Below are 23,050 nucleotides of genomic sequence, written 5' to 3'. Positions count from 1 at the left end.
TAAAATATAATAATCCTCTAAAAGAGAAAGTACCATGCCCAGATGAGTTCACTGGTGAGTTTTACAAAATGTTTAAAAAAGAAATCGTCCCAACTTCCAAATTTTCCTTCAGAAGATAGGAGAGGATACATCCTAACTATTTTTTGAGCAATAATTTTCCTAATACAATAAACCATACAAAGATATTAAAGAAAGTTACAGACCAATAACTTTTATAAATAAATAGGGATGCAAAAGTCCTCAATGGAATATTAGCAAATCAAATTCAAAAATGTACAAAAAATTTGTAAACCATGACCAGTTCAGTTCAGTTCAGTTTCTCATTCGTGTCTGACTCTTTGCGACCCCATGAATTGCAGCACACCAGGCCTCCCTGTCGATCACCAACTCCAGAGTTCACTCAAACTCACGTCCATCGAGTCAGTGATGCCATCCAGCCATCTCATCCTCTGTCGTCCCCTTCTCCTCCTGCCCCCAATCCCTCCCAGGATCAGAGATTTTTTCCAATGAGCCAACTCTTCACCAAAGTACTGGAATGAGGTGGCCAAAGTACTGGAATTTCAGCTTTAGCATCATTCCTTCCAAAGAACACCCAGGACTGATCTTTAGAATGGACTGGTTGGATCTCCTTGCAGTCCAAGGAACTCTCAAGTCTTATCCAACACCACAGTTCAAAAGCATCAATTCTTCAGTGTTCAGCTTTCTTCACAATCCAACTCTCACATCCATATATGACTACTGGAAAAACAATAGCCTTGACTAGACGGACCTTTGTTGGCAAAGTAATCTCTCTGCTTTTAAATATGTTATCTAGGTTGGTCATAACTTTTCTTCCAAGGAGTAAGCATCTTTTAATTTCATGGCTGCAATCACCATCTGCAGTGATTTTGGAGCCCATAAAAATAAAGTCTGACACTGTTTCCACTGTTTCCCTATCTATTTCCCATGAAGTGATGGGACCAGATGCCATCATCTTAGTTTTCTGAATACTGAGCTTTAAGCCATCTTTTTCTCTCTCCTCTTTCACTCTCATCAAGAGGCTTTTTAGTTCCTCTTCACCTTCTGCCATAAGGGTGGTGTCATCTGCATATCTGAGGTTATTGATATTTCTCCTGGAAATCTTGATTCCAGCTTGTGCTTCTTCCAGCCCAGCATTTCTCATTATGTACTCTGCATAGAAGTTAAATAAGCAGGGTGACAATATACAGCCTTGACGTACTTCTTTTCCTATTTGGAACCAGTCTGTTGTTCCATGTCCAGTTCTAACTGTTGCATCCTAACCTGCATACAGGTTTCTCAAGAGGCAAGTCAGGTGGTACGGTATTCCCATCTCTTTCAGAATTTCCACAGTTTATTGTGATCCACACGGTCAAAGGCTTTAGCATAGTCAATAAAGCAGAAATAGATGTTTTTCTGGAACTCTCTTGCTTTTTTGATGATCTAGCGGGTGTTGGCAATTTGATTTCTGGTTCTTTGGCCTTTTCTTAAGCCAGCTTGTACATCTGGAATTTCATGGTTCATGTATTGCTGAAACTTGGCTTAGAGAATTTTGAGCATTACTTTACGAGCATGTGAGATGAGTGCAATTATGCGGTAGTTTGAGCATTCTTTGGCATTGCCATTCTTTGGCATTGCCTTTCTTTGGGATTAGAATGAAAACTGACCTTTTCCAGTCCTGTGGCCACTGCTGAGTTTTCCAAATTTGCTGCCATAGTGAGTGCAGCACTTTCACAGCATCATCTTTCAGGATTTGAAACAGCTCAACTGGAATTCCATCACCTCCACTAGCTTTGTTTGTAGTGATGCTTTCTAAGGCCCACTTGACTTCACATTCCAGGATGTCTGGCTCTCGGTGAGTGATCACACCTTCATGATTATCTGGGTCATGAAGATCTCTTTTGTACAGTTCTTCTGTGTATTCTTGCCACCTATTCTTAATATCTTCTGCTTCTGTTAGGTCTATACCAGTTCTGTCCTTTACCGAGCCCATCTTTGTTTGAAATATTCCCTTGGTATCTCTCATTTTCTGGAAGAGATCTCTAGTCTTTCCCATTCTGTTGTTTTGCTCTATTTCTTTGCACTGATTGCTGAGGAAGGCTTTCTTATCTCTCCTTGCTATTCTTTGGACCAAGTGATATTTATTCCAGGTATGCAAGCCTGGCCCGACATTCAAAAATCGATTGTTTTTGATTGGCATTTCTCTGATAATGAGTGATGTTGAGCATCTTTTCATGTGTTTGTTAGCCATCTGTATGTCTTCTTTGGAGAAATATCTGTTTAGTTCTTTGGCCCAGTTTTTGATTGGGTCGTTTATTTTTCTGGAGTTGAGCTGCAGGAGTTGCTTGTATACTTTTGAGATTAATTCTTTGTAAGTTGCTTCATTTGCTATTATTTTCTCCCATTCTGAAGGCTGTCTTTTCACCTTGCTTATAGTTTCCTTTATTGTGCAGAAGCTTTTAATTTTAATTAGGTCCCATTTGTTTATTTTTTCTTTTATTTCCAATATTCTGGGAGGTGGGTCATAGAGGATCCTGCTGTGATTTATGTCAGAGTGTTTTGCCTATGTTCTCCTCTAGGAGTTTTATAGTTTCTGGTCTTACGTTTAAATCTTTAATCCATTTTGAGTTTATTTTTGTTTATGGTGTTAGAAAGTGTTCTATTTTCATTCTCACAGCACGGTTTATAATAGCCAGGACATGGAAGCAACCTCGATGTCCACCAGCGACGAGTGGATAAGAAAGCTGTGGTACATATACACAATGGAGTATTACTCAGCCATTAAAAATAATACATTTGAGTCAGTTCTAATGAGGTGGATGAAACTGGAACCTATTATACAGAGTAAAGTAAGCCAGAAGGAAAAACACCAATACAGTATACTAATGCATATATATGGAATTTAGAAAGATGGTAATGATAACCCTGTATGTGAGACAGCAAAAGAGACACAGATGTATAGCACAGTCTTTTGGAGTCTGTGGGAGAGGGCGAGGGTGGGATGATTTGGGAGAATGGCATTGAAACATGTATACTATCATATGTGAAACAAATTGCCAGCCCAGCTTCGAAGCATGATACAGGATGCTTGGGGCTGGTGCACTGGGATGACCCAGAGGGATGGGATGGGGAGGGAGATAGGAGGGGTGTTCAGGATGGGGAACACGTGTATACCCGTGGCAGATTCATGTTGATGTATGGCAACACCAATACAATATTGTAAAGTAATTAGCCTCCAATTAAAATAAATTTATATTTAAAAAATAAATTAATGTAATCCATAATATCAATATTTGACAGAATGTAAGGGGATGACCGAGGATGAGATGGCTGGATGGCATCACGGACTCGATGGACGTGAGTCTAAGTGAACTCTGGGAGATGGTGATGGACAGGGAGGCCTGGCGTGTTGCGATTCATGGCGTTGCAAAGAGTCGGACATGACTGAGTGACTGAACTAAACTGAACTGAACTTAACACTGATTAAAAACTCTCAGAAAACTAACAATAGAGGGAAAATTCTTTAACTTGATTTTTAAAATCTACAAAACACCTTCAGCTGACAATATATTTAGTGGCAAGAAATTAGAAATTTTCTTGCTAAGATCAAGAGCAAGTCAAGGATGGCCCTCTCACCACTCATTTTTGACATTGTATTTTAAGTTCTAACTAATGTATAAGCAAATTAAAAAGGAATATTGATTGGGTAGAAAGAAATAAAACCCTTTGTTCACAATTGACATCATTGCCTACATAGAAAATCCCAAAGAATCATCATTATCATCACCATTATCTTCATCAAAACCAATATTAAAACTTTCTAACTAATAAGACATTAAACAACATTGCAGGATACAAGATTAATATAAAAAAGTAAATCACTTTCCTATATACCAACAATGAACAAATGAAATTTGAAATTAAAAAAATATGACAGGGTGGGATGATTTGGGAGAATGGCATTCTAACATGTATACTATCATGTAAGAATCGAATCACCAGTCTATGTCTGACGCAGGATACAGCATGCTTGGGGCTGGTGCATGGGGATGACCCAGAGAGATGTTATGGGGAGGGAGGTGGGAGGGGGGTTCATGTTTGGGAACGCATGTAAGAATTAAAGATTTTAAAATTAAAAAAATAAAAAATAATAAAAAAAATAAATTAAAAAAATGACAGCATTTTCATTATTATCTAAAATAGTGAAACACTTGGCTATAAATCTAACAAAATATGTATAGCATCTATAGAAAAAAAACTACAAAACTCTAATGAAAGAAATAAAAAAACTGGAGGTAAATATAAATATGCACCATGTTTATGAATAGAAAGTCTTAATATTAGTAAAATATCAGTTCTCCCAATTTGATCTACAGATTCAATGTAGTCCTAATCAAAATCCAGGGAAGTTATTTTATGGATATCCATAAACTATTCTAAAGGTTGTATGGAGAGGCAAAAGATCCAGAATTGAAGGAGAAGAGCAAAGTAAGAAGACGGTCACTGTCCCCTGCAAAATTTACTGCAAAGCAACAGTAATCAATATAGTGTAGAACTGGTGAAAAAATAGACAAATGGGTCAATGAAATAGAGTAGACAATCCAGAAATCGACCCACTTGAATATAGTTAATTGATCTTTGACAAAAGAGGAAAGACAGTACAGTGGAGCAAAGATAGTCTTTTTAAACAGATGTGCTGGAAAATTTGGGTATCCACATGCAAAACAAACAAACAAAAAAATGAATTCAGACACAAACTTTATAGCCTTCACAGAAAGTAACTGAAAATGGATTATAGACCTAAATGTAAAATGCAGAGCTATAAGATTCTTTGAAGACAACAAAGTAAAAAATCCAGGTGACCTTGGCTATGGTGATAACTTTTTTGATACAACATCATCCATGAAAGTAATAACCAATAAGCTCGATTCATTAAAATTAAAAAAAAAATCTGCTCTGCAGAAGACTACTGTATTATCCCAACTATATTATATTCTGGAAAATGGAAAACTATGAAGACAGCAAAAGATCAGTAGTTTCCTGGGGTTAGTGGGGAAAGCGGAATGAATGGACAATGGACATACAATGGATATGAAACTTGGGCAAACTTCGGGAGATGGTGAGGGACAGGGTGGCCTGGCGCACTGGGGTCTCAATGAGTCGGACATGACTGGGCGACTGTGGAGCACAGAGAATTTCTTAACAGTGAAACTACTCTGTATGATACTATAATGGTGAATATATATCATATTTGTCAAAATCTACAGAATATATAACACCAATAGTGATCTTAGTGTAAACTATGGAATTAGGGTGATAATGGTGTGTCAATGTAGGTTTATTGATTTTAACAATATAATCTGGTGTGCGGTGTTGATAGTAGAGAAAAGGTATGGGAAATCTCTGTATCTTCTACTTCATTTTTCTGCTACCCCAAAGCTACTCTAAAAGCAAATTCTATTGAAAAAAAAGCAACAACAGTGTAACATCCAATTAAAAGAAAACTTAAAGGAACTTTTTGCTTAGACTTTAGCAGGAAATATGAAGTAGGATTGTCAGTACACATAAACTGTAAACACACCAAGAATTCTTGTTGCTTAAAAATACTCTTCATTGACTTTACCTGTTAATACAAGACAACTGAAAAAATGTTAAGGGTTAGCTGCACGATTAGTTTATAATTCCCTTGTTCAGGAAATGTTAAGAGAAAAAATATCTCTGACTGAGTTGCAACACGTAAGCAATTTACCACCTCATCACCCTTAAACAAAGGTTCAGATCAAAGTGTGTTCAGTCTTGACATCTACCATATGCTCGAAAATGTTCACCAAATAGAAACCTGGATGTGAGAATATAATGCGTATGAATGCCAACCAATAAATATTTCAATGAAATTTTTTATTCTGCACAGTTGGGTGTTAGATAATTCAGGTGATTGGTAGGAAGGGGTCATGTAATCAAATTTCCTCATTTTGAGATGATACACCAAGGTCAAAAATAGGGGCATGATTTAGCCGGAAACACCACAAGGACTACAACTCAATATTTTGATTCCCAGTCTCAACTACATTTTCCCCCCTCTTTTAAAATCCACAATTCTAGGCAATGTATTGGCCTAGTACTTAAATAGTGATAGGTTCTCAATACGTACTTCCTAGATGAGTTAGAATTCATCAATATTTCTCTAGAATTGTTTAGGCAAGAAATGAATTGATCAGGTGAAAAATTAGAATACACCAGAGTCCACTCACCGTCACTTGGTGAAAAATACTTCTTAAGGTTATTTATCTCATTTCCACAGTGAGTCTATGGTAGCCTCACCTTTAGGCCAGCAGACACTAAGATCAACCCACCATCTACCCTCTGTTTTTTCATTATGTCTCACCTGGACTATTACAATATTGTTCTAAATAATCTCTCATCTTCTAGTTTCATTCCATTTTATTCCATTCTGTATGTGCCTCAGTTATTTTTATAAAATACAAAATTTGTCACTTAATTTTCTATCCCTAAAGTCCAAGTTCTTTAGCCTGAGGGACAAGGTCCTTCACAATTTAACAGTGGCCTACCTTTTCAACATTTTATCTCTTCTCCCCCAATCCCCTCCCATCCTATCTTCCCTTCTCCATACTTCCAAGTGTTCTGTAATTTCCAGTTGACCTGTTGCTCAGTCCTGAAATCATGGTGTATCCTTGGCTTCTTGATTTTTCTTATATTTCATACCCAATTCATCAGCAAACCCTGATGACTCTTGCTTCAAAGTATATACAAAATCTAAGCCTGTGCAGGTCATGCTTATCATGAGCTTGTCCAACTTATCATGATCTCTTGTATAGTTTATTGGAACACTTTGCAATTGGTATCTCTGTTGTCTACATATTATAGAATAGGATGGTGATTCTCTGAAAACCTAAGTCAGGTCCGATCCCTTCTCAGCTCACAGCCCTCTAATGGCTTCCAATTCACTTAGAATAAAACCCAGAGTCCTGAAAATGGCTCTCATTCCCCTGCTGCTCTCATGCACATTAGCTGCTGCCTTTTTCCTCCTGTGTCAGGACCCTTACATATGCTCCCTTCTCTTCCTGAACGTGCTTACCCCAGGCACCCACGGGGCTAACTCTCTCATTTACTTCTTGTTTCACCTCGAATATCATCTTATCAATGAAGCCTTCTCTTTCTAATTTATGGAAAATAATATACCTCTCCTTATCCATGGACACTTTTATCCTGCTTCATTTTTCCCCAGAGTATTAATCAGCATCAGATTATATATTGTCAGGCTTCCCACATTAAAATATAAATTCCTTGAGAGAGGGCCATGCCTTTGTCTGCTCCGCTTATTTCTACATCCTTAATTCTTGGGACAATACCTAGCACAGAGTTGGGGCTCACAAAACATTCCTTGCATAGAAGAAATTGAGGTGATTGAGGGTATGGGAGAGTTTGGATTCTTTTCTAATGTTAAAGTCTGAGTTCTTAAACTCAGTTTCTTTTGGATAACTATTTGGTTAATATTTTTCTCTAAGTGATAAAATGTCTGCACTAGGATCCTACAGAGATATCTGTTTTTCTAATAATGCTAATACCATATGTATGACACTTGTAGAACATTAAATTTTCTTTATAAAACTTTATTTTTATTATTTTATGTGACCTTTATTACACAGTATGGAAGATATTATTATTATTATCTCATTTCTTTTTAAGATAAGAAATTTGATACTTTACCAAGAGTGGTGTCAGTACTTTAAAGATAAGAAAATAGTAATCCCACAGAGAACATAGATTCCACCAAGATCCTAATTAAGTCTATAAAAAGGAAAGACTTAAGGAGATAATGTAAAGTCTTTTGAAATTCTAAGGGCAGTATATGGAAGATAGATTTAATTCCAAGAAATAAGAGTGAGAAATACGTTTTTAATTATTAGATCCTAGAATGGCATGGCCACCTTGGGAGTGACTCATCACTGGAGGTGGTGCAGCAGAGGCTGGACGACTGGCCTCCAGCCAGACTTGTCACAGAGGGGCTGCTATAGAGGAAACACCAGTTATTCTTTAAACCCAATGATCTATGAATCCATAAAATGCATCTCATCCCATGCTCCAAAGAATATCTTTAGTCTTTCAGTAATGAAAAAAGAGCCATTATGAATAAAGTTGAAAAAAATCACTGTGTCTTGCATAGCCCCTTCCATATCTCAGATACACTGTAAGAGGAAACGATGGTACATGTTTCAGGTAAAGAGCTTGAGGGCTTAACAATGAAACCAAAGAAAAAGTATCAGCCTAGGCAACATCAGCTACCATGGCAGCAGGAGACCAAGTAGCTCAAAGTTCCTTTCAACACTCAGTGCAAACAGTCCAGTTCTGTCCTGAGCCTCTGCATTAGCGGCCCAGAGGGAGGAAGCAGTGTCAGATTTGGTAGACTCCATGGCTGACAATGTAGGTGACGGGGGGGGGGGGGCGGTGTGTGAAGGTCAGATGCTATTAGGAGATGGCTTTTTACATCCTGGGGGCTGAAGTGCTGTCTGTGAGTGACTTTGACAGAAGTAATCATTTCTTTCCTGCTTGACCTGCAGCCAGGTATATGGGTCAGCAATTCTGAACAGATAAACAAGGGTGTCCCCCTCCCCAGTGCACTCTCCTGAGGCCTGTTCACTCAGCAACAATCTTTCATTGCAAGGTTGAAGATTAATACAATCCTGGAGTATTGTTGATACGGAACTCATTTTATTTAAATGATATCTGAAACCAAGATGTGGGTAAGAGGGAGGAGTTGAAATGAAACACTTAACAAAGTGACACCTGAAAAGATAAACTTTTTTTCACTTGAGTTTCCATGATATTTAAGAATTTTAAAAACATACAATATTATGTCCACTACGTAAAAGGAATCATGAAAGTAGCTTATTTGAGTATATAAAGGGAAAAGTTGATCTTCCAGTCTTCTGTGAGGCAACTTCAGAGTCAGTAAACAATCTTGAACAAGAAACTTATGAAATGTGAGCTTTGATTTGAAAAACTCCCTGTTGTCTACATCTGTTGTCAAAACAACTCTAATTAATTTTGGCAAGATCTCCGCACCTCTTATCTGCTTCTCTTGCAGTCTCTCCTACTTGTCTTTTGAGAAAATTTCAGCCTCCCGTGTGGTCTAGGAAGCCTTCACACCCAGCTCCACCCTTGTATGACTCTAGGCTCGGTCCTTCCCACTCCATGTGAGTACATGCTCACTCGCTCAGTCTTGTCTAACTCTTTGCAACCCCATGGACTGAGGCCCGCCAGGCTCCTCTCTCTGTGGGATTTCCCAGGTAAGAATACTGGAGTGGGTTGACATTTCCTTCTCCTAGCGATCTTCCCCACCCAGGGATTGAACTCACATTTCCTGTGTCTCCTGTGTTGGAGGCACATTCTTTACCACTGAGCCATCAAAGAAGCCCCCTCACACTCCACATAGCCCAGTAAAGCTCTCAGTCCCCAGGAAGAACGGCTGTTTCAGCCCTTTTCCTTGTTTTTCTTGGCTCGTTTTCATTCTCCCTGGAAGGCTCCCTTTCACCTTCTCCATCCAGCCAGTTCATTTTCCTCTGAAGACCTGGGTGGGGTGGTGGGTATTGGTTGTGGTGGTGTTGGGATGGAGGATTTAACCCTTTATGAGGTGTTGCCTACATTCACAGATGGAATTATTTTTCTCTGTGCACGAATGGGATTTTTTTCTATTTATCATGTTATAGTTTTGATGAACATCTTTATGGCTCATATTGGATTATCAAAAGGAAAAATACCTTGTCCTTCTCGACTTGGGCAAGTTACCTAACCTTCACAGAAAGTGTTTGAAATGAGACTTGGTTCATGTACCTAACATAGTTTAGCAATTATTGCTGTCTACATAGGCTCAGAATCTGACAATTCCTGATATTTAATAATCATAATAGTAAACAGCAGCAGAATATGCCATGTCCAAATATGCCTTTTTGGCATAAGGATTCTTTTGAGAAACAAGAAACATAATGAGATCTCTGAAAACAGAAAAGCTCACTTTTGTGAGGGAATTTACACTTATAAGAGAAATATCCATTTGTAAGGCTGTTTCCCTCTCTGGATTAGGAAGGGAAGGTTGACTAATACAACACTGTAAAGCAACTATACTCCAATAAAAAATAATAAAAAATAAATCACAAGAGAATCTCATCAGTGGAGAAGGCACCGACTTTATTCTGTATAATAAACCTCACCTTGCTTAGTGTGCCCTTCCTGGTCACTGCCCCATCATCTTTTGTCTTTAGCTGAAGGTGGTATTTAAGCCAGTGGCTTAGGGCACTTCAGGGGGTCATCATTTTCCCCAGGATCTCCCCTGTGTATATGAGGTATACTTGTTAATAAAGTTCTACCTGTTTTTTTTCTCTTGATAATCTATGTTTTAGTACACAGACTTCAGCCAAGAACTCAGAAGCATAGAGATAAATTATTTTTCCTCCTCTGCAACAGTAAATGCTTCTTCTTGTTATTGATAAAGTTATATATTGGGACCCTCAAAATAGAGGCCAACTCTGTTGTCCAGCCCAGATCACAAACCTAAACTTAAATCGGCCTGTACTCACAGGAAACACCTGTCAAGGAGACCTAACAAACACCAGTCACAACATTGTAAGTCACCTTAGTGTGCTCACCTTACCCTAGAAAGTAGGGCCTGCTCCTCTTATGTGGAAATCCCCATACCTCCTAGCCACTCATGCTCTGTTTCTGCATTGCTTCTTCTAATACTCTAAAAAACTTACTCCTGCTCTAGATGCACGGACATACCACTTTTATTTATCCATTCATCAGTTGATGAACACAGGTTGTTTCTGCTTTTTGACTCTTACAAATAATGGTATTATGAACACCTGTGTGGACATGCTTTTTCATTTCTCTTGTATATGTACCTAGGAGAGGGATTGGTGATTCAAATAGTAACTTTTTGTTTCACATACTGAGGAACTGTCAGACTGTTTTCTGAAGTGGCTATACCATTTTACATTTTACTAGCAGGGTTTCATCTTCTGTATCATACTTGTCATTTTTCCTTTTGAATATAGTCACCCTAGTGGGTGTGAATTGGAGAAGGCAATGGCAACCCACTTCAGTGTTCTTGCCTGGAGAATCCCCGGGACGGGGGAGCCTGGTGGGCTGCCATCTATGGGATCGCACAAAGTCTGAAACGACTGAAGTGACTTAGCAGCAGTTAGCAATGGTAAATAATGATGAGCATTTTTTTTAATGTAACTATCAGTCGATTGGGCTTCTCACATGGCACTAGTAGTAAAGAACCTGACAGCCAGTGCAGGAGGTGTAAGAGATGCGGGTTCTATCCCTGGGTGGTAAAGATCCCCTAGAGGAGGGCATGGTAACCCACTCCTTATTCTTGCCTGGAGAATCCCATGGATAGAGGACCCTTGTGGGCTACAGTCCACAAGACTGTACACAAGTCAGACACTACTGAAGCAACTTAGCACACATGCACATATTTGTTATATCAGTTCAGTTCAGTCGCTCAGTTGTGTCTGACTCCTTGCGACCCCATGAATCGCAGCACGCCAGGCCTCCCTGTCCGTCACCAACTCCCAGAGTTCACTCATTTTGAGAAGTGTTCATTTAGATCTCTCCTTATTTTTAAATTGGATTACCTTTTTGTAATTGAGTTGTAAGAGTTCTTTATATATTCTGAAAACAAATTCCTTTCAGCTATATGATTTGCAAATTTTTTTCCCTCATTCTGTAGGTATCTTTTCATTTCTTCAGATAGTGTCCTTTGAAGCAGAAAAGTTTTTAATTTTGAAGAAGTTCATCTATGTTTTCTTTTGTTATGTGCACTTTTGGTGCATGTCTAAGTCTTTGCCTAACCAAAGGTCATGAATTCACTCTCATGTTTTCTTCCAAGGATTTTGTAGCCTTAGCTCTTACATTTAGGTGTATGATCTGTTGGAATTAATTCCTGAGTAATATGTTTAAATTTTGCATCCCAGATTACTCACTTGCTTCACCCTAGCACTCCTCTGCTCTCAATAACTCTTTGAAATAATGTTATTTTCCCCATTTTTAAATGGTTAAATTGAGGCTTGGTTAGTTAAATAATTTGTCCCATGTTATACAATGAGTTGCAGAGATATAATTTATACTCATCTTAGTGTTGAAACTCTTAACTACAATGCTGTACTGCTGGTTTCTTGATTTGTACTGATGGCTTCTTGAATGAATAAATAATTCATAAACATTAGATTCTAATTTATGAAATAGTCTCCATTCACCTAAAGAACCATGAAAAAATCTTAGTTGCTATTTCTTCACAGTGAGCAGAGCTTCTAGACAGTAGAAATGGACACTGTTAAACAGCAAAACCTCAGGGGCTACTTTCAAAAGTGACATTTAATAATGTCTGTTGATTTAGTCTCCAATCCCCCCCCCCAAATTATTAACATATTGTGGCAAGCTTTGGGCAAGGTGATGGTCCATGAGAGAGATTAAGAAAAAAACAACAACAAACAACCAAATCTGACCATTGTCTCTGATATAGCATTTTCTGGAGTATACCATGGAATATAGTGGAAGTCACTCAGTCTGACTCTTTGCAACCCCATGGACTATACAGTTCATGGAATTCTCCAGGCCAGAATACTGGAGTGGGTAGCCATTCCCTTCTCCAGGGGATCTTCCCAATCCAGGGATTGAACCCATGTTTCCTGCATTGCAGCTGGATGCTTTACCAGCTGAGCCACAAGGGAAGTCCAAGAATACTGGAGTGGGTACCCTATCCCTTTTTCAGCAGATCTCGACCCAGGAATTGAACCAGGGTCTCCTGTACTGCAGACGGATTCTTTATTAACTGAGCTATCAGGGAAGCCCACAGAATACAGTGTGTCTGCTAAAGTTGTAAGTCCATCAGAAACAGAAATGGCTTGAGTTACAAACATAGGGTAGGTGAGTAATCTGTATCACCTGGGAGATTTTTATTTGGACTTGAGTATTTGCCCTATTTGTGCCACTAGAGAGAGAAGAGAAGCAGAGGAGGATCATGAGAGTAATCTTTTAACAATTTATTGTGGGGCATCCATTGTGTGGATTTAGTAATTTTAAACTGTACTTTTTTGTTGTGACGATATGGTGGTATCAAGGTCTAAGAAAAATGTAAGAAAAGAAACCCATCCTTAGACATAGACTAGTGAAATGTTAGAAGCATCCAAGTATAAAGATATGAAATTCTTAACAATAAGACAAAGATAGGTTCTCTACAAAGGAACAACAAATCAGATTTACTATGGGGAAAAAATGAGCTTTCAGGTGTGAAGGGAACAGAAAAACAAGTAATTCCTGGCACACTGCAGGCACTTAGTAAAAAATATTGTTAATCAAATGTGTGCAGTGTTGTATGCAATTTCTCAGAGAGTATGCAACCCAGTTACCATTACTTGATGATGATACTCAGAATGTTGAAAAAATAAATAAAAAACCAAACAAGTGTGAGAATAGTGTTATTAAGACGGAAAAATGACAAATTATAAATACTAAAGCTATTTGTCTGAACTTATTTATAAGATAGAAACAGACTTACAAACCTAGAAAGCAAACTTACGGTTTTCAAAGGGGAAAGGGTAAGGGGAGGGACAAATTCAGAGTTTGGGATTAACATACACACACTACTATATATAAAGTAGATAACCAACAGAGACCTACTACGTAGCACAGGGAACTATACTCAGTATCTTGCAATAACTTTTAATGGAAGAGTGTGTAACATATATATATGTATGTATTTATATATGTATAACTGAATCACTTTGCTATACATCTGAAACTAACTCAGTATTGTAAACCAGCTATGTTTCAATAAAACAAGCAAAAAATCCCAAAACTCTTTGTCAAGAGGTCAAAAACTGTTGAAAATAATGTTACAAAACAATCTGAAGGAATTAATCGATATTCTAATACAAGATAGATTTTTTTTTCTAAGCATCACTTTTAATGCATTTAACTAAAAAATATTACATAGCTCATGTGAAAATAGTGATCCCTTGTCATCCTACCCCCTTTTCACTGCCTAGAGAAAAACACCTTCAATAATTAATTTTATTTTTTTTAAAGTATGTGTTCATATTTTTACATCAAATACTGTTTCTGCTGTCTGTTCATATTTTTTTTTAACATATTATAGGATTACCAGATCTATTAAATGCCCATATATGTCATATCCTGTCTAGTTGTGCCCCAGCACTCCCTCTCAGGATTCTCTACTTCAGTCTGCACTGGTTGCTTTCTAGGCCAGCTGCATGGATGTCCTGTTGAGAGTTTTGCTCATTAGAAAAAAAAAATACTGTTTGCTCCTGATCTGAGACCTGCCTATCTCTTTACTTGTTTGGTGGAATGCATCGTCTAGAACAGAAGTTCTTAACCTATTTGGTTTCAGAACTCTTTTAAACTCTTGAAAATTACCGAGTCTCCCAAAGAGTTTTCATTTAAATGACTGACATCTATTAATTTTCACATATTGGAAGTCAAAACTGAAAAATTAAAAATATTTATTAATTCATTAAACAAGGATAACATATTACATATTCATTTAAATATAAAAATTGATGAAAAAAGTGTCATTGTTTTACATTTCAGCAAATCTTCTTAAAGTTTGGTTGAATAAAAGACAGTTGGATTCTCATATCTGCTTCTATGCTAGGTCTGCTGTAATACTGGACATCGTGAAAACTCAGGAAACCCTATTCTATACTATTAAGTGAGAGCAAAAAAGGCAAGTAACAGCTTAGCATTATAATGAGAGTGGTTTGCCGTGAGGACCCCCGGATAGAGTCTTAGTGAATCCTGGGTGTATGAATCACACTTTGAGAACTGTAATAACTTTCCTAATTTTAGGGGAAGTAAAAATTTTTGGAAACTTGCAAATCTAACAAATTATATTCTACTCTAATATTTGATTAAGTGGGCTTCCCAGGTGGCTCAGTGGTAAAGAATCTGCCTGCCAAGCAGAAGACACAGTTTCTATCCCTGGGTTGGGAAGATTCCCTGAAAAAGGAAATGACAACTCATTCCAGCATTCGTGCCTGAGAAATCCCATGGACAGAGGAGCTATAGTCCATGGGGTTGTAAAGAGCTGGACACTTAGTGACTAAACAACAGCTAAGTATTTAGAATTCTAAGTTGGAAATAATTTTCTTCATTATTTCAAGGCATTTCTCTCTTGCTTTCAACTCCAGGTTACCGGCGCAATGCTTGTTAAAATCTACCTTAGTTTTGTTGCTTGAATGTTGTAGGATTTTCTCCTTATTTCCAGTTCATTGTGTTGAGCACTTACAGTTTCTCTGAATCTTTGAAGTCATGTCTTTTCTTTCTGTGAAACTTTCTTGCATTTATAATTTGGTCATTTAATCTCTTCCATTTTCTTTGCTTTTCTTCTGGAACTATCCTTCAGATACATAGTATTATGATTGAGTCTTCTTTCTTACATTTTCACTCCTGACTTCCTACTTTTTTGATTGTTTTTGTTCTACTTTCTGTGAGATTGCCTCAATATTATGTTCTAGCTCCTGTGTTTTCATTTTAGTTATTGTATTCTTTAATTTCTGGGAGTAATATCTTTGAAGATTTTAACATATTTTAATTAGATTTTTCTGCTGCTTGCCTTACATATTTCTCTAAGTTCCTCTTTAAAAAAAAATAGCATTTTTAGAACATTTTTTCAATTGCCTGATGATCCTTGCCTGTCAATAATGAAAGTGAGACATTAAAAAACAAACTGGCAGGATATGCAGAGTGGTAGGGCTCACTGGGGGCAATGGAGCAGTGTCCCAGCTGTTTCAGTGGTTGATCTATACCTGCCAGTATCTGTAGAGCTTTTCTCTTGATTGGCTGAGAAGAACTTCCCAATCTTTTCTCTGAAGGGTACAAACCTATCTGCCAGCATTCTGAGAGCAGAGTAGAGGATAACACTTCTACGTAAATCTCTGTTTTCATCTCCATCTTCACCCACATCTGGCTCTCTGGCACAGAGCCTTCCTCTTTCAAGTTCTCCAGAGAGTCATTATACTGCCTGTTAATGGAATCAGGGAAGGGAAGTGTTTCATTATAGGAATTAAGGCTAGGGATCTGGGAATCTACTTCTTCCTCAGGCTTATAATTCTTCTTTATTTCCAGTCCCAATTTCTTCTTTCTCAAATTCCTTTAGCATTTTGCTTTACACCTTGTAGGTGATTATGTATCAGCACTCTCTGTTTTGCTCTCATTTACCATTCATTCTGTGAGGCCAGTCTTCCAAAATGTCATTGATATGTCTGAGAGCTCCTCTTTCTTTCTTTGCATATTTGAGGGTGCAAACAAAAGAAATTTCCTTTCTCAGAAAGAGCAGAAGTAAATGTGTCTTCAATGAATGCATTTTTCTGGCAGTCAGCTGCAGGTTAATCATGCTTAAAAAACAATAAAATATCTGTTCATGTACTTTATAAGTGTTTGCATAGAATTTTATGCTTGAAGTCAGAATCCTTATTTAGCGTATCTTAGATTACAACACGGAGAAGGCAATGGCACCCCACTCCAGTACTCTTGCCTGGAAAATCCCATAGACCGAGGAGCCTGGTAGGCTGCAGTCCATGGGGTCACTAAGAGTTGGACACGACTGAGCGACTTCACTTTCACTTTTCACTTTCATGGATTGGAGAAGGAAATGGTAACCCACTCCAGTGTTCTTGCCTGGAGAATCCCAGGGACGGGGGAGCCTGGTGGGTTGCCGTCTATGGGGTTGCACAGAGTCGGACACGACTGAAGTGACTTAGCAGCAGCAGACTACAACATTTATTCTAGACACAATTTCTTAACAAAATTTTGAAATATTACAAAAATCAGTCATTTTCTTTTCCATAGAATGTAAAAGAATTAATAAATTTGCCTCTTATTTTATGGAATTTATATTTTCAATAATAAGATGTATGATGGATTTTCTGGAAACTGTAATAATCTCGGGACATAGGAGAAGAGATTGAAGGTAGAAGTTATATGCCAGAGTCAAATGGATGATTAAAACATGAAGTGTTATAGCTTAGAGGGCTTGTGGAAAGTTAGAACAGTATATCACTTAGCAGATGACAATAACAGAAGAAAGGAAAGGTTAACTGACAACAAAAAGTTCATACTTCTATGTTTTGGGGCTTAGATTTAAAACTTTTATTTTCAAATTTCTGGTCTAGTTATTTTCTTCTTGACCCAGATAAGCATTCTCTTTATACACTTATTTAATAAGACCCAGTGGGAAGGTCTCAGCAGGATTGAAAAGAATTTATTTCACATACCTGACTAAAATGTAAAAATTCCATTGCTTTAGCTAAAAGTTGCTTATCTTTCTTAAAGAGCTACTCTAAGTTAGCTCTAATGAAGCAATTTTCTATCGTTGTTGTCATTCAGTCACTAAATCATGTCCAGCTCTTTGCAACCCCATGAATTGCAGCAATCCAGGCTTCCCTGTCCTTCACTATCTACTGGAGTTTGCTTAAACTCATGTCCATCAAGTCAGTAATGCCATCCAACCATCTTCTCTTCTGTTGCCCACTTCTCTTCCTGCCCTCAGTCTTTCCCAGTATCAGGATCTTTTCCAATGAGTTGGTTCTTCACATGAGATGGCCAAAGCATTTGAGTTTCAGTTTTGGCATCAGTAAGTCACCTCTAACGAAGTCATTTTCTGTCATTGACGTACTCTAAAATGGATTACCATTCTCATGAATACATTTTTCTCCTGATATGTCCGATGAGTACATAATGTGGTCTTAAATATATTTTTATAGGAACGAATAAAGCATAGTCTATTCCAGGAGTTTAGCTTGGAATACAAATAGAGCTAATCTTCTTGAAGCCAGATACTCCCAGATTATTTATGATTTTCATCTCTCTGCCAATAAAATAGTTATTACAAAGAATCTGAGGATGATAAGTACTATAAACACGCAGGGTTGCTATCAGTCCTACAAAAAATCAAAGTTGAATTCCTTTCTGATGTGTTACCATGGTTGTTGTTCAGTTGCTCAGTCATGTTCGAGTCTTTGCGACCCCATGAAATGCATCACGCCAGGCTTCACTGTCCTTCACCATCTCTGGGGCTGGCTCAAACTCAAGTCCATTGAGTTGGTGATGCCATCCAATAATCTCATCCTCTGTGGTCTGCTTCTCTTCCTGCCTTCAATCTTTCCCAACATCAGGGTCTTTTCTAATGAGTCGGCTTTTCTCGACAGGTGGCCAAGGTATTGGAGCTTCAATTTCAGCATCAGTCCTTCCAATGATATTCAGGATTGATTTCCTTACGATGGACTGGTTGAATCTCTTTGAAGTCCAAGGAACTCTCAAGAGTCTTCTCCAACACCACAGTTCAAAAGCATCAATTCTTGGATGCTCATCTGCCGGGGTCCAGCCCCAGTGGATCCAGGGTGATTCGAAGGTGGTGGGACGGAGTCGGCGTCTTTGGAAATAACTTATTTAATTATAGATAGAGAGGGATTAGAAGATTAGCAGAGAAAAAGAGGCTGAATAACTTGGTTCACATGGGATACCAATCACCACCTACGTAGGCCGCAGGCATCTTCCTGTTCTCTCGAAGGAAAGGAAGCACTGAGGCGCCCCCCGGTCCGATTTTAGAAGCCCAGGCAAAATTAATAGGCTTGGTGGGTACCCATGAACCAGATGGGAATTCGGCCAGAAAATAGTAAGAGAGAAAAGGGGCTGAATAACTTGGTTTACGTGGGATACCAATAAAATTCCAAGACAAGGAATTTGCACCATCTACATTGATTGGGCCACTGGTGCCACTTGAATATCGGAAGGTGCCCCTCCTTGGGCTCCTTCTTGCGCGGGCTTGAAAACCTGGGCAAGTAAGTAGACTTGGAGGGCACCCATACTCCAGATGGGAATTCAGCCAGAAAAACGGGGAGCAGAAAAGAACGACAGGAGGGACTCAGTCTTTCCGGAAACTGATCCGATTTCTTTATTTTGGGGTTTGCTTATATACCTTTTGTTACACATAGGGATGAATACAGAGTCACGGGGGAGTCAGCAGTCCTGACCTTTATCAAAATCAGGTGCTTCACATAAATGTATAAAAAAGGTACATCATCTTCTGGCCATGAGTGAGACCTGCTGACATTTTATGATCCTTTCTTTCTGATAACCAAAAAACTTATTTTTTCCAAGGGTGTTTTTTCTTAAACCAGGCACCACCTTCCAAATAAACTTACATTCCTATAGGGTGAGGGTGTAGTGAGTTACAATCAAGAAAGGAATTTATTTAACCCAAGGTTAACATGATTAGTCTCAAAGTTTAATACTTATTTCTCCTATATGCTTAAAGGTTAATACTTATTTCTTCCTATATGATAGTTATATTCATTATAAGCATAGGGAACATGGAGATTTAGCAGCAAACATCTGCCCAACAAATGAAAATCCTTTCACCAATGCTCCCCTTAAGATCTATTTAGTCTTAAGATAGTGATAAAGTTACATTTTTACATAACAAGGACACAGTGATTTATAACAAAGTACAGTGATCTATTACAAAAGAGAAAATCCATTAACTCAGAAAGTCTAGTATTGCTATCATCAAAAACTACTGTATTTCCTTTTCTATAGTCCAAATATATTGATTAATATATTCCCAGTTGCCTAAGGATATGGAGGCCTGGCGGCAATCATTGACTCAACAAGAAGAAAAAGCCCTATGCTAATTAAGACTCTCAAAATACTCCAAAACTGTCTGTGCTGTTTATGGTTAAGAGGTGATAAACAATCATGTGGCAGGAGTATGGATAATCCTGTCACCCAAGCTAGTCTGTCAGCAGAGAGGTTTGACCTGAGACAACCTTGTCCCACCCAGAGCAGGGAATTAGCAGCAATTATTGACACAACAAATGAAAAACCCTTCACCAATATAATTTCTAACCAACCCACTATACTAATAATTTCTAACTCCCCAAAATAATTTGCCTTTAGTAAGTCTAAAACATCTCGTGCCTCTCAGATTGGGAGGCTGTAAACAATCACATGTGGCCGGACGAACCTATACAGGTGGGCTAGATAACCTTCAGAGGAGGTTAAACACTGAAGGAGCTGAAACACTCTTGTCATGCCCAAGAATTTTTATTGCCTTGGAGCTGCATGTTTACTCCTCCGAGAGAAACGGTTATGGGGGAGAAGCCCCCCGTAAAGTCAGAGGTGTAGGTGAGAGCATAAAACAGACTCTGGTTTTAGGGTTAGATGCTCAGGAACAGGGGGTTTCCTGAGGCTTGATCACACCTTTGAGTATGCCAAGCCTCCTTCCTCATGACCTTTGCCATGGGCGGAGTTCCTCACGCTGGCTCCGGGCACTCAGCCTTCTTTATGGTCTAACTCTCACATCCATATGCATGACTACTGGAAAAATCATATCTTTGACTGTATGAACCTTTGTCAGCAAAGTACTATCTCTGTTTTTTAATACACTGTCTAGGTTCATCATAGCTTTTCTTCCAAGGAGTAAGCGTCTTTTAATTTCATGGCTGCAATCACCATCTGCAGTGATTTTGGAGCCCCAAAAAACAAAGTCTGTCACTATTTCCATTGTTTCCATATTTATTTGCCATGAAATGATGGGAATGGATGCCATGATCTTAGTTTTTTGAAAGTTGAGTTTTAAGCCAGCTTTTTCACTCTCCTCTTTCACTTTCACCAAGATGCTCTTTAGTTCCTCTTCACTTTCTGCCGTAAGGGTGGTGTCATCTGCATATCTGAGATTATTGATATTTCTCCCAGAAATCTTGATTCCAGCTTGTGCTTCATCCAGCCTGTCATTTCTCATGATGTACTCTGCATATGAGTTAAATAAGCAGGACAACAATTTAAGGCTTGACATACTCCTTTCTCAATTTGGAACCAGTCCATTGTTCCATGGCTAGGTCTTACTGTTGCTTCTTGACCTGCATACAGGCTTCTCTGGAGGCAGATAAGGTGATCCAGCATTCCCATCTCTTTAAGAATTTTCCAGTTTGTTGTGATCCATACAGTCAAAGGTTTTAGCATAGTCAGTGATGCAGAAGCAAATGTTTTTTTTGGAATTTTCTTGCTTTTTCTATGATCCAATGGGTGATGGCTATTTAATTTCTAGTTCCTCTGCCTTTTCTAAAACCAGCTTGAACATCTGAAGTTCTCAGTTCATGTACTGTTGAAGCCTAGCTTGGAGAATTTTGAGCATTACTTTGCTAGCCTGTGAACTGAGTGCAATTGTCTGCTAGTTTGAACATTTTTTGGCATTGCCCTTCTTTGGGATTGGAATGAAAACTGACCTTGGCAGTCCTTTGCCCACTGCTGCGTTTTCCAAATATGCTGCCTAAGTAGCTCCAAGACCTGACTTCTGCCAAGAAGTCCCTTTTCTCTACCACTCTAACTAGGGAACTTATCCCCTCCTTCCATGAAAAATGTAAGTTTTTCTTAAGTTTTTAGCATCTGACTAATAAATCTTCTCTAGAGCAGTACTGCTATCATTGTTGTCCTTTATAAAGGACAACATCCTTTAAAATGTCCTTTTATTAAAAAGACAATGTCCCTTTTCACACTCAAGTCTTAAAAGGCATTGCATCCTTCATTTAAATCTGTTTTTAGTTTTCAAATCTATCCTGTTTTCTAGTTCTGCTCTAGAGAGCAGGCCATTGAATTCCCATGGGTACACTCAATAGTGCTTGAATTGTAGGAATTGAGGAGACACTTGGCAGCCAGTCTGACGCTAATGGGCTATTTAGGTCCTCATAGTTGGGTTCCACCATCACTTGAAAGCCCCAGTACCCCCTCCATGTGTGTGAATCCTAGTAACTGGGTTTTTCTTTGTCTTTAAAATTCACTTTGTTTTGAGTGCACTGACATGTTTCTGGCATTCTGCCTTGATTTTTGTCCATCTCACTGTGGTTTGCATCCAGTATCCCAGTGTTCTAGACTGAGAGACTCTGCTTTGTTTTCTGAGAGCTCACTTCCTGGGACTTGGTACTCATTCCTAAAGGTCTGCTGCATGGCTGGAGTCCTACCCCTACCCTGTCTCTTAATGAATGCCCCCATCCCAGAGGTCTGACCCCTGTATTGTGGCTACTTGCTGGGAATTCATTTATTCTGTTCAGAGTATTTCTTTCTCTAGATTGAAAAAAAAAATTTCTGTACCCCTTGAACTCTGCACGTGGCTCAAAGAAGGAAGAAAAGATAGAAATGGAAGGAGAAAAGAAGGAAATAAACATTTACTACACACTTTTTAGTGCCCTGAAAGGTGCTAGGCACTGTCACATACCATCAATGAATTCTTTTTCCCACAAGAATTCTGTGAAATAGGTATTGCTTTCATCTCACAGCTTAAGAAAACCACCAAATGAGCAACTTGACCCAGTTGTGAAGAAGGGACTGATCCAGAAATCAAACATGGGTCTTTTGCTTCTAAATACTTATGGTCTGCTTCACACATGAGGCTGCAAACTGCCAGCTTGAGCAATTTAGGATTCTTATTTTGCATCTCATTACTTCTCAGTTCCAAGTTATTTGATGTTCATTATTAAATTAAAGGGGATGAAAATAATTTAGAAAATGTCACTATAAGTGACAAAATGTAGAGTCAGTCTTATTATTTTATAGTCACAACTTATATTGAAAGTTTTGATGATAGTGAAACTGTTCTGACTTAAAAAAAAATGTACAACATGAGAGTTGTTAGCTAAGTTTTATTTGAGGGCAAAATGAGGGCTATAGATCAGGAGACAGTATTTCATGTAGCTCTGAGAAACTCTTCCAAAGAGGTCAGGTGAAGATTAGTATATATGTGATTTTGGTAAAGGGAGAGTACATGCAATCTAGCATACATTTTTGCAGTAGGTTGCTGCTGGTCTTATGAAGGTTACTGATAGTTATGAGTAGACATTACTATGAAGGATTTCAGTGCTTCTCTAGATATGAGGAAATGCAAGAATGCGGCTCATAAAATCTTCTCCTGAATATATCTATCTGAAGAAATGTTCTGCCAGTTTCTTTTTCCCAG

Source organism: Capricornis sumatraensis, chromosome 16, assembly GCF_032405125.1.
Source record: "Capricornis sumatraensis isolate serow.1 chromosome 16, serow.2, whole genome shotgun sequence".
In the NCBI taxonomy this organism is placed as follows: Eukaryota; Metazoa; Chordata; class Mammalia; order Artiodactyla; family Bovidae; genus Capricornis; species Capricornis sumatraensis.
This window is presented reverse-complemented; position numbering follows the sequence as displayed.